This window comes from Pelobates fuscus, chromosome 3, assembly GCF_036172605.1.
Source record: "Pelobates fuscus isolate aPelFus1 chromosome 3, aPelFus1.pri, whole genome shotgun sequence".
Lineage (NCBI taxonomy): Eukaryota > Metazoa > Chordata > Amphibia > Anura > Pelobatidae > Pelobates > Pelobates fuscus.
The window spans coordinates 395,340,167-395,351,195 of NC_086319.1; the positions used below are offsets into that span (position 1 = coordinate 395,340,167).

At 41.7% G+C, this 11,029-nt stretch overlaps 7 non-coding genes across 7 annotated transcripts; all 7 read left to right on the top strand.

Moving 5' to 3' along the window:
* The first annotated feature begins 1,691 nt into the window (after positions 1–1,691).
* Positions 1,692–1,763, top strand: TRNAW-CCA (transfer RNA tryptophan (anticodon CCA)). Its single transcript has one exon. It is a non-coding gene; the product is annotated as a tRNA-Trp (tRNA).
* A 798-nt stretch (positions 1,764–2,561) lies between these two features.
* TRNAL-AAG (transfer RNA leucine (anticodon AAG)) lies at positions 2,562–2,643 on the top strand. Its single transcript has one exon. It is a non-coding gene; the product is annotated as a tRNA-Leu (tRNA).
* Positions 2,644–3,478: 835 nt separating this feature from the next.
* Positions 3,479–3,550, top strand: TRNAW-CCA (transfer RNA tryptophan (anticodon CCA)). Its single transcript has one exon. It is a non-coding gene; the product is annotated as a tRNA-Trp (tRNA).
* A 2,588-nt stretch (positions 3,551–6,138) lies between these two features.
* On the top strand, positions 6,139–6,220 carry TRNAL-AAG (transfer RNA leucine (anticodon AAG)). Its single transcript has one exon. It is a non-coding gene; the product is annotated as a tRNA-Leu (tRNA).
* An 836-nt stretch (positions 6,221–7,056) lies between these two features.
* Positions 7,057–7,128, top strand: TRNAW-CCA (transfer RNA tryptophan (anticodon CCA)). Its single transcript has one exon. It is a non-coding gene; the product is annotated as a tRNA-Trp (tRNA).
* Positions 7,129–7,936: 808 nt separating this feature from the next.
* On the top strand, positions 7,937–8,018 carry TRNAL-AAG (transfer RNA leucine (anticodon AAG)). The gene has a single exon. It is a non-coding gene; the product is annotated as a tRNA-Leu (tRNA).
* Positions 8,019–10,647: 2,629 nt separating this feature from the next.
* On the top strand, positions 10,648–10,719 carry TRNAW-CCA (transfer RNA tryptophan (anticodon CCA)). Its single transcript has one exon. It is a non-coding gene; the product is annotated as a tRNA-Trp (tRNA).
* The last annotated feature ends 310 nt before the right edge of the window (positions 10,720–11,029 follow it).

The following is an 11,029-nucleotide window of genomic DNA, read 5'->3' on the forward strand; positions in this document are numbered from 1 at the left end:
GCACAGATCTCTTGTCATACCAGAGTTGGATAAAAAGCGCAAGGCACACGCCCCATTCTTAGCATGCTTAGCATATATTATCTATATATCCCGTACTTGGATTATTTCATTATGTTGATGGCCAAAACTGGAAAAGTCCTGCTGATCTACAGTAGGTAAAATTGACATGCTGCAGGATTCCTGACTGTTTCAAATGAGTTCTGTGGTTTTTAACCTGGGGGTCGGGACCCAAAAATAGAGTCCTCTTGTTAATTTAGCGTGTCATTTTAAGGGTTCCTCCTTTTTTTTTTGCTTTACTCCCAGTCAAAACAGGTTCATGAATTGATTTCCTAGAGGCAGCATTTGAATGCTGAATACTGGGCACAGCACTTTCCCTATGCTGGTGGTGAATTGTTATCTTGTGTTTGCACCTGTTGGTGGTCATTTGACACGCTAGCAGCTTTCACCTGAATGTAACACGAGGAACTTGCGCTTCAAACTCTTTTGATATATATATATATATATATTTATATATATTAGGATAATATTTGTTCTGTGTGAGAATAAATAGAGGGGGATGTGTAATATTTTAGAATTGATCTAGTTTTCTTGTATTTTTGCCGTCCTGTAAAGGTGAAGGCGCTCTAAATGAGCTATGCCGCCAGCAGTGCCACATGAGTGTGGAAAGATATTGTCGGGACTTGCAACCTTTTGACAAGAAAGAAAATGAAATGATCAGAACGCTGCCAAATGGCGTGCGTGTTGTGAGTACACAGCCGCCGGAAACATGCGCAGGTAGCGTGGCCGAGCGGTCTAAGGCGCTGGATTAAGGCTCCTGTCTCTTCGGGGGCGTGGGTTTGAATCCCACCGCTGCCATCAAGCTCCTTTTTTCTTCCATAAACGCATCACGCCGTTTGAATACCGCTTCCTTATTTGCCACAAGGTGCAACTTACGTAGGCTTGGAAATGCACTTGTTTCATACTCCTTTGATATTTAAACATGGAACAGTATCACAGAAAGTTACAAAAGTAATTCAGGATGAAAAGAAGACTCAGGTTCAACCATTCACCCACCCTTCTTCCCCTTGTTGTTTCAAATGAAGGAGAAAGGAAAAAAAATGAAAGACCTGAAGTCATTTTCAATTGTGCCCCAAATTGGGAAGCAGGATTCCTTTAGAACTCCATATTTGCATTTCCGATTTCTCCTTGGATCAACAAGCTGTGTCACAATACCCACTTTAGATACTATAGTGGCATAGTTTCCAGCTTTGCCACAAGAACATCGAGGCCATCCTCAAATACATCTACTGAATGCCATAAAACACCTTCTTTAGGAAGAGAATTTAACATCTTTCTTCTCACTTGAAAGAGGCCACAAATTGTCCTAAATATAAAGCTAGCAAAGAGTAAGTCACGTGGAGAATTCCACACCATGCACGATTCACCCCAGCATTTGCATGTTCCATTGTAATGTAATTAAACCGGTATGGCTTCACATTGCCGCAAACACAGAAACTGGCTAGCTGGTGCCTTTCTGTTTGGCTTTGCCTTCAATTACAGTGGTATTGTGCTGAAAAGAAAAGTACTTATTTTCTTTCCTCTTTAGGCTGAATATTTAATATGTCAGAATCTATCTAATTTTATGTCGGTTGGGGGAAATAACCTACCTTTGTTGGCTACTCTGTTGACGACCACTCCCACCTGCACAGTGAGACCTCGTGGTGCAACGGTAGCGCGTCTGACTCCAGATCAGAAGGTTGCGTGTTCAAATCACGTCGGGGTCATGCTGCTTTAGCTTTGGAGAAGAATAAGCACAGATCTCTTGTCATACCAGAGTTGGATAAAAAGCGCAAGGCACACGCCCCATTCTTAGCATGCTTAGCATATATTATCTATATATCCCGTACTTGGATTATTTCATTATGTTGATGGCCAAAACTGGAAAAGTCCTGCTGATCTACAGTAGGTAAAATTGACATGCTGCAGGATTCCTGACTGATTCAAATGAATTCTGTGGTTTTTAACCTGGGGGTCGGGACCCAAAAATAGAGTCCTCTTGTTAATTTAGCGTGTCATTTTAAGGGTTCCTCCTTTTTTTTTTGCTTTACTCCCAGTCAAAACAGGTTCATGAATTGATTTCCTAGAGGCAGCATTTGAATGCTGAATACTGGTCACAGCACTTTCCCTATGCTGGTGGTGAATTGTTATCTTCTGTTTGCACCTGTAGGTGGTCATTTGACACGCTAGCAGCTTTCACCTGAATGTAACACGAGGAACTTGCGCTTCAAACTCTTTTGATATATATATATATATATTTATATATATTAGGATAATATTTGTTCTGTGTGAGAATAAATAGAGGGGGATGTGTAATATTTTAGAATTGATCTAGTTTTCTTGTATTTTTGCCGTCCTGTAGAGGTGAAGGCGCTCTAAATGAGCTATGCCGCCAGCCGTGCCACATGAGTGTGGAAAGATATTGTCGGGACTTGCAACCTTTTGACAAGAAAGAAAATGAAATGATCAGAACGCTGCCAAATGGCGTGTGTGTTGTGAGTACACAGCCGCCGGAAACATGCGCAGGTAGCGTGGCCGAGCGGTCTAAGGCGCTGGATTAAGGCTCCAGTCTCTTCGGGGGCGTGGGTTCGAATCCCACCGCTGCCATCAAGCTCCTTTTTTCTTCCATAAACGCATCACGCCGTTTGAATACCGCTTCCTTATTTGCCACAAGGTGCAACTTACGTAGGCTTGGAAATGCACTTGTTTCATACTCCTTTGATCTTTAAACATGGAACAGTATCACAGAAAGTTACAAAAGTAATTCAGGATGAAAAGAAGACTCAGGTTCAACCATTCACCCACCTTTCTTCCCCTTGTTGTTCCAAATGAAGGAGAAAGGAAAAAAAATGAAAGACATTAAGTCATTTTCAATTGTGCCCCAAATTGGGAAGCAGGATTCCTTTAGAACTCCATATGTGCATTCCGATTTCTCCTTGGATCAACAAGCTGTGTCACAATACCCACTTTAGATACTATAGTGGCATAGTTTCCAGCTTTGCCACAAGAACATCGAGGCCATCCTCAAATACATCTACTGAATGCCATAAAACACCTTCTTTAGGAAGAGAATTTAACATCTTTCTTCTCACTTGAAAGAGGCCACAAATTGTCCTAAATATAAAGCTAGCAAAGAGTAAGTCACGTGGAGAATTCCACACCATGCACGATTCACCCCAGCATTTGCATGTTCCATTGTAATGTAATTAAACCGGTATGGCTTCACATTGCCGCAAACACAGAAACTGGCTAGCTGGTGCCTTTCTGTTTGGCTTTGCCTTCAATTACAGTGGTATTGTGCTGAAAAGAAAAGTACTTATTTTCTTTCCTCTTTAGGCTGAATATTTAATATGTCAGAATCTATCTAATTTTATGTCGGTTGGGCGAAATAACCTACCTTTGTTGGCTACTCTGTTGACGACCACTCCCACCTGCACAGTGAGACCTCGTGGCGCAATGGTAGCGCGTCTGACTCCAGATCAGAAGGTTGCGTGTTCAAATCACGACGGGGTCATGCTGCTTTTGCTTTGGAGAAGAATAAGCACAGATCTCTTGTCATACCAGAGTTGGATAAAAAGCGCAAGGCACACGCCCCATTCTTAGCATGCTTAGCATATATTATCTATATATCCCGTACTTGGATTATTTCATTATGTTGATGGCCAAAACTGGAAAAGTCCTGCTGATCTACAGTAGGTAAAATTGACATGCTGCAGGATTCCTGACTGTTTCAAATGAATTCTGTGGTTTTTAACCTGGGGGTCGGGACCCAAAAATAGAGTCCTCTTGTTAATTTAGCGTGTCATTTTAAGGGTTCCTCCTTTTTTTTTTGCTTTACTCCCAGTCAAAACAGGTTCATGAATTGATTTCCTAGAGGCAGCATTTGAATGCTGAATACTGGGCACAGCACTTTCCCTATGCTGGTGGTGAATTGTTATCTTGTGTTTGCACCTGTTGGTGGTCATTTGACACGCTAGCAGCTTTCACCTGAATGTAACACGAGGAACTTGCGCTTCAAACTCTTTTGATATATATATATATATATATTTATATATATTAGGATAATATTTGTTCTGTGTGAGAATAAATAGAGGGGGATGTGTAATATTTTAGAATTGATCTAGTTTTCTTGTATTTTTGCCGTCCTGTAGAGGTGAAGGTGCTCTAAATGAGCTATGCCGCCAGCAGTGCCACATGAGTGTGGAAAGATATTGTCGGGACTTGCAACCTTTTGACAAGAAAGAAAATGAAATGATCAGAACGCTGCCAAATGGCGTGCGTGTTGTGAGTACACAGCCGCCAGAAACATGCGCAGGTAGCGTGGCCGAGCGGTCTAAGGTGCTGGATTAAGGCTCCAGTCTCTTCGGGTGCGTGGGTTCGAATCCCACCGCTGCCATCAAGCTCCTTTTTTCTTCCATAAACGCATCACGCCGTTTGAATACCGCTTCCTTATTTGCCACAAGGTGCAACTTACGTAGGCTTGGAAATGTACTTGTTTCATACTCCTTTGATCTTTAAACATGGAACAGTATCACAGAAAGTTACAAAAGTAATTCAGGATGAAAAGAAGACTCAGGTTCAACCATTCACCCACCCTTCTTCCCCTTGTTGTTCCAAATGAAGGAGAAAGGAAAAAAAATGAAAGACCTGAAGTCATTTTCAATTGTGCCCCAAATTGGGAAGCAGGATTCCTTTAGAACTCCATATTTGCATTTCTGATTTCTCCTTGGATCAACAAGCTGTGTCACAATACCCACTTTAGATACTATAGTGGCATAGTTTCCAGCTTTGCCACAAGAACATCGAGGCCATCCTCAAATACATCTACTGAATGCCATAAAACACCTTCTTTAGGAAGAGAATTTAACATCTTTCTTCTCACTTGAAAGAGGCCACAAATTGTCCTAAATATAAAGCTAGCAAAGAGTAAGTCACGTGGAGAATTCCACACCATGCACGATTCACCCCAGCATTTGCATGTTCCATTGTAATGTAATTAAACCGGTATGGCTTCACATTGCCGCAAACACAGAAACTGGCTAGCTGGTGCCTTTCTGTTTGGCTTTGCCTTCAATTACAGTGGTATTGTGCTGAAAAGAAAAGTACTTATTTTCTTTCCTCTTTAGGCTGAATATTTAATATGTCAGAATCTATCTAATTTTATGTCGGTTGGGGGAAATAACCTACCTTTGTTGGCTACTCTGTTGACGACCACTCCCACCTGCACAGTGAGACCTCGTGGCGCAACGGTAGCGCGTCTGACTCCAGATCAGAAGGTTTGTGTTCAAATCACGTCGGGGTTCATGCTGCTTTTGCTTTGGAGAAGAATAAGCACAGATCTCTTGTCATACCAGAGTTGGATAAAAAGCGCAAGGCACACGCCCCATTCTTAGCATGCTTAGCATATATTATCTATATATCCCGTACTTGGATTATTTCATTATGTTGATGGCCAAAACTGGAAAAGTCCTGCTGATCTACAGTAGGTAAAATTGACATGCTGCAGGATTCCTGACTGTTTCAAATGAATTCTGTGGTTTTTAACCTGGGGGTCGGGACCCAAAAATAGAGTCCTCTTGTTAATTTAGCGTGTCATTTTCAAGGGTTCCTCCTTTTTTTTTTTGCTTTACTCCCAGTCAAAACAGGTTCATGAATTGATTTCCTAGAGGCAGCATTTGAATGCTGAATACTGGGCACAGCACTTTCCCTATGCTGGTGGTGAATTGTTATCTTGTGTTTGCACCTGTTGGTGGTCATTTGACACGCTAGCAGCTTTCACCTGAATGTAACACGAGGAACTTGCGCTTCAAACTCTTTTGATATATATATATATATTTATATATATTAGGATAATATTTGTTCTGTGTGAGAATAAATAGAGGGGGATGTGTAATATTTTAGAATTGATCTAGTTTTCTTGTATTTTTGCCGTCCTGTAGAGGTGAAGGCGCTCTAAATGAGCTATGCCGCCAGCAGTGCCACATGAGTGTGGAAAGATATTGTCGGGACTTGCAACCTTTTGACAAGAAAGAAAATGAAATGATCAGAACGCTGCCAAATGGCGTGCGTGTTGTGAGTACACAGCCGCCAGAAACATGCGCAGGTAGCGTGGCCGAGCGGTCTAAGGCGCTGGATTAAGGCTCCAGTCTCTTCGGGGGCGTGGGTTCGAATCCCACCGCTGCCATCAAGCTCCTTTTTTCTTCCATAAACGCATCACGCCGTTTGAATACCGCTTCCTTATTTGCCACAAGGTGCAACTTACGTAGGCTTGGAAATGCACTTGTTTCATACTCCTTTGATCTTTAAACATGGAACAGTATCACAGAAAGTTACAAAAGTAATTCAGGATGAAAAGAAGACTCAGGTTCAACCATTCACCCACCCTTCTTCCCCTTGTTGTTCCAAATGAAGGAGAAAGGAAAAAAAATGAAAGACCTGAAGTCATTTTCAATTGTGCCCCAAATTGGGAAGCAGGATTCCTTTAGAACTCCATATTTGCATTTCTGATTTCTCCTTGGATCAATAAGCTGTGTCACAATACCCACTTTAGATACTATAGTGGCATAGTTTCCAGCTTTGCCACAAGAACATCGAGGCCATCCTCAAATACATTTACTGAATGCCATAAAACACCTTCTTTAGGAAGAGAATTTAACATCTTTCTTCTCACTTGAAAGAGGCCACAAATTGTCCTAAATATAAAGCTAGCAAAGAGTAAGTCACGTGGAGAATTCCACACCATGCACGATTCACCCCAGCATTTGCATGTTCCATTGTAATGTAATTAAACCGGTATGGCTTCACATTGCCGCAAACACAGAAACTGGCTAGCTGGTGCCTTTCTGTTTGGCTTTGCCTTCAATTACAGTGGTATTGTGCTGAAAAGAAAAGTACTTATTTTCTTTCCTCTTTAGGCTGAATATTTAATATGTCAGAATCTATCTAATTTTATGTCGGTTGGGCGAAATAACCTACCTTTGTTTGCTACTCTGTTGACGACCACTCTCACCTGCATAGTGAGACCTCGTGGTGCAACGGTAGCGCGTCTGACTCCAGATCAGAAGGTTGCGTGTTCAAATCACGTCGGGGTCATGCTGCTTTTGCTTTGGAGAAGAATAAGCACAGATCTCTTGTCATACCAGAGTTGGATAAAAAGCGCAAGGCACACGCCCCATTCTTAGCATGCTTAGCATATATTATCTATATATCCCGTACTTGGATTATTTCATTATGTTGATGGCCAAAACTGGAAAAGTCCTGCTGATCTACAGTAGGTAAAATTGACATGCTGCAGGATTCCTGACTGTTTCAAATGAATTCTGTGGTTTTTAACCTGGGGGTCGGGACCCAAAAATAGAGTCCTCTTGTTAATTTAGCGTGTCATTTTAAGGGTTCCTCCTTTTTTTTTTGCTTTACTCCCAGTCAAAACAGGTTCATGAATTGATTTCCTAGAGGCAGCATTTGAATGCTGAATACTGGGCACAGCACTTTCCCTATGCTGGTGGTGAATTGTTATCTTGTGTTTGCACCTGTAGGTGGTCATTTGACACGCTAGCAGCTTTCACCTGAATGTAACACGAGGAACTTGCGCTTCAAACTCTTTTGATATATATATATATATATATATATATATTTATATATATTAGGATAATATTTGTTCTGTGTGAGAATAAATAGAGGGGGATGTGTAATATTTTAGAATTGATCTAGTTTTCTTGTATTTTTGCCGTCCTGTAGAGGTGAAGGTGCTCTAAATGAGCTATGCCGCCAGCAGTGCCACATGAGTGTGGAAAGATATTGTCGGGACTTGCAACCTTTTGACAAGAAAGAAAATGAAATGATCAGAACGCTGCCAAATGGCGTGCGTGTTGTGAGTACACAGCCGCCAGAAGCATGTGCAGGTAGCGTGGCCGAGCGGTCTAAGGCGCTGGATTAAGGCTCCAGTCTCTTCGGGGGCGTGGGTTCGAATCCCACCGCTGCCATCAAGCTCCTTTTTTCTTCCATAAACGCATCACGCCGTTTGAATACCGCTTCCTTATTTGCCACAAGGTGCAACTTACGTAGGCTTGGAAATGTACTTGTTTCATACTCCTTTGATCTTTAAACATGGAACAGTATCACAGAAAGTTACAAAAGTAATTCAGGATGAAAAGAAGACTCAGGTTCAACCATTCACCCACCCTTCTTCCCCTTGTTGTTCCAAATGAAGGAGAAAGGAAAAAAAATGAAAGACCTGAAGTCATTTTCAATTGTGCCCCAAATTGGGAAGCAGGATTCCTTTAGAACTCCATATTTGCATTTCTGATTTCTCCTTGGATCAACAAGCTGTGTCACAATACCCACTTTAGATACTATAGTGGCATAGTTTCCAGCTTTGCCACAAGAACATCGAGGCCATCCTCAAATACATCTACTGAATGCCATAAAACACCTTCTTTAGGAAGAGAATTTAACATCTTTCTTCTCACTTGAAAGAGGCCACAAATTGTCCTAAAGATAAAGCTAGCAAAGAGTAAGTCACGTGGAGAATTCCACACCATGCACGATTCACCCCAGCATTTGCATGTTCCATTGTAATGTAATTAAACCGGTATGGCTTCACATTGCCGCAAACACAGAAACTGGCTAGCTGGTGCCTTTCTGTTTGGCTTTGCCTTCAATTACAGTGGTATTGTGCTGAAAAGAAAAGTACTTATTTTCTTTCCTCTTTAGGCTGAATATTTAATATGTCAGAATCTATCTAATTTTATGTCGGTTGGGGGAAATAACCTACCTTTGTTGGCTACTCTGTTGACGACCACTCCCACCTGCACAGTGAGACCTCGTGGCGCAACGGTAGCGCGTCTGACTCCAGATCAGAAGGTTTGTGTTGAAATCACGTCGGGGTTCATGCTGCTTTTGATTTGGAGAAGAATAAGCACAGATCTCTTGTCATACCAGAGTTGGATAAAAAGCGCAAGGCACACGCCCCATTCTTAGCATGCTTAGCATATATTATCTATATATCCCGTACTTGGATTATTTCATTATGTTGATGGCCAAAACTGGAAAAGTCCTGCTGATCTACAGTAGGTAAAATTGACATGCTGCAGGATTCCTGACTGTTTCAAATGAATTCTGTGGTTTTTAACCTGGGGGTCGGGACCCAAAAATAGAGTCCTCTTGTTAATTTAGCGTGTCATTTTAAGGGTTCCTCCTTTTTTTTTTTGCTTTACTCCCAGTCAAAACAGGTTCATGAATTGATTTCCTAGAGGCAGCATTTGAATGCTGAATACTGGGCACAGCACTTTCCCTATGCTGGTGGTGAATTGTTATCTTGTGTTTGCACCTGTTGGTGGTCATTTGACACGCTAGCAGCTTTCACCTGAATGTAACACGAGGAACTTGCGCTTCAAACTCTTTTGATATATATATATATATATATATTTATATATATTAGGATAATATTTGTTCTGTGTGAGAATAAATAGAGGGGGATGTGTAATATTTTAGAATTGATCTAGTTTTCTTGTATTTTTGCCGTCCTGTAGAGGTGAAGGCGCTCTAAATGAGCTATGCCGCCAGCCGTGCCACATGAGTGTGGAAAGATATTGTCGGGACTTGCAACCTTTTGACAAGAAAGAAAATGAAATGATCAGAACGCTGCCAAATGGCGTGCGTGTTGTGAGTACACAGCCGCCGGAAACATGCGCAGGTAGCGTGGCCGAGCGGTCTAAGGCGCTGGATTAAGGCTCCAGTCTCTTCGGGGGCGTTGGTTCGAATCCCACCGCTGCCATCAAGCTCCTTTTTTCTTCCATAAACGCATCACGCCGTTTGAATACCGCTTCCTTATTTGCCACAAGGTGCAACTTACGTAGGCTTGGAAATGCACTTGTTTCATACTCCTTTGATCTTTAAACATGGAACAGTATCACAGAAAGTTACAAAAGTAATTCAGTATGAAAAGAAGACTCAGGTTCAACCATTCACCCACCCTTCTTCCCCTTGTTGTTCCAAATGAAGGAGAAAGGGAAAAAAATGAAAGACCTGAAGTCATTTTCAATTGTGCCCCAAATTGGGAAGCAGGATTCCTTTAGAACTCCATATTTGCATTTCCGATTTCTCCTTGGATCAACAAGCTGTGTCACAATACCCACTTTAGATACTATAGTGGCATAGTTTCCAGCTTTGCCACAAGAACATCGAGGCCATCCTCAAATACATCTACTGAATGCCATAAAACACCTTCTTTAGGAAGAGAATTTAACATCTTTCTTCTCACTTGAAAGAGGCCACAAATTGTCCTAAATATAAAGCTAGCAAAGAGTAAGTCACGTGGAGAATTCCACACCATGCACGATTCACCCCAGCATTTGCATGTTCCATTGTAATGTAATTAAACCGGTATGGCTTCACATTGCCGCAAACACAGAAACTGGCTAGCTGGTGCCTTTCTGTTTGGCTTTGCCTTCAATTACAGTGGTATTGTGCTGAAAAGAAAAGTACTTATTTTCTTTCCTCTTTAGGCTGAATATTTAATATGTCAGAATCTATCTAATTTTATGTCGGTTGGGGGAAATAACCTACCATTGTTGGCTACTCTGTTGACGACCACTCCCACTTGCACAGTGAGACCTCATGGCGCAACGGTAGCGCGTCTGACTCCAGATCAGAAGGTTGCGTGTTCAAATCACGTCGGGGTCATGCTGCTTTTGCTTTGGAGAAGAATAAGCACAGATCTCTTGTCATACCAGAGTTGGATAAAAAGCGCAAGGCACACGCCCCATTCTTAGCATGCTTAGCATATATTATCTATATATCCCGTACTTGGATTATTTCATTATGTTGATGGCCAAAACTGGAAAAGTCCTGCTGATCTACAGTAGGTAAAATTGACATGCTGCAGGATTCCTGACTGTTTCAAATGAATTCTGTGGTTTTTAACCTGGGGGTCGGGACCCAAAAATAGAGTCCTCTTGTTAATTTAGCGTGTCATTTTAAGGGTTCCTCCTTT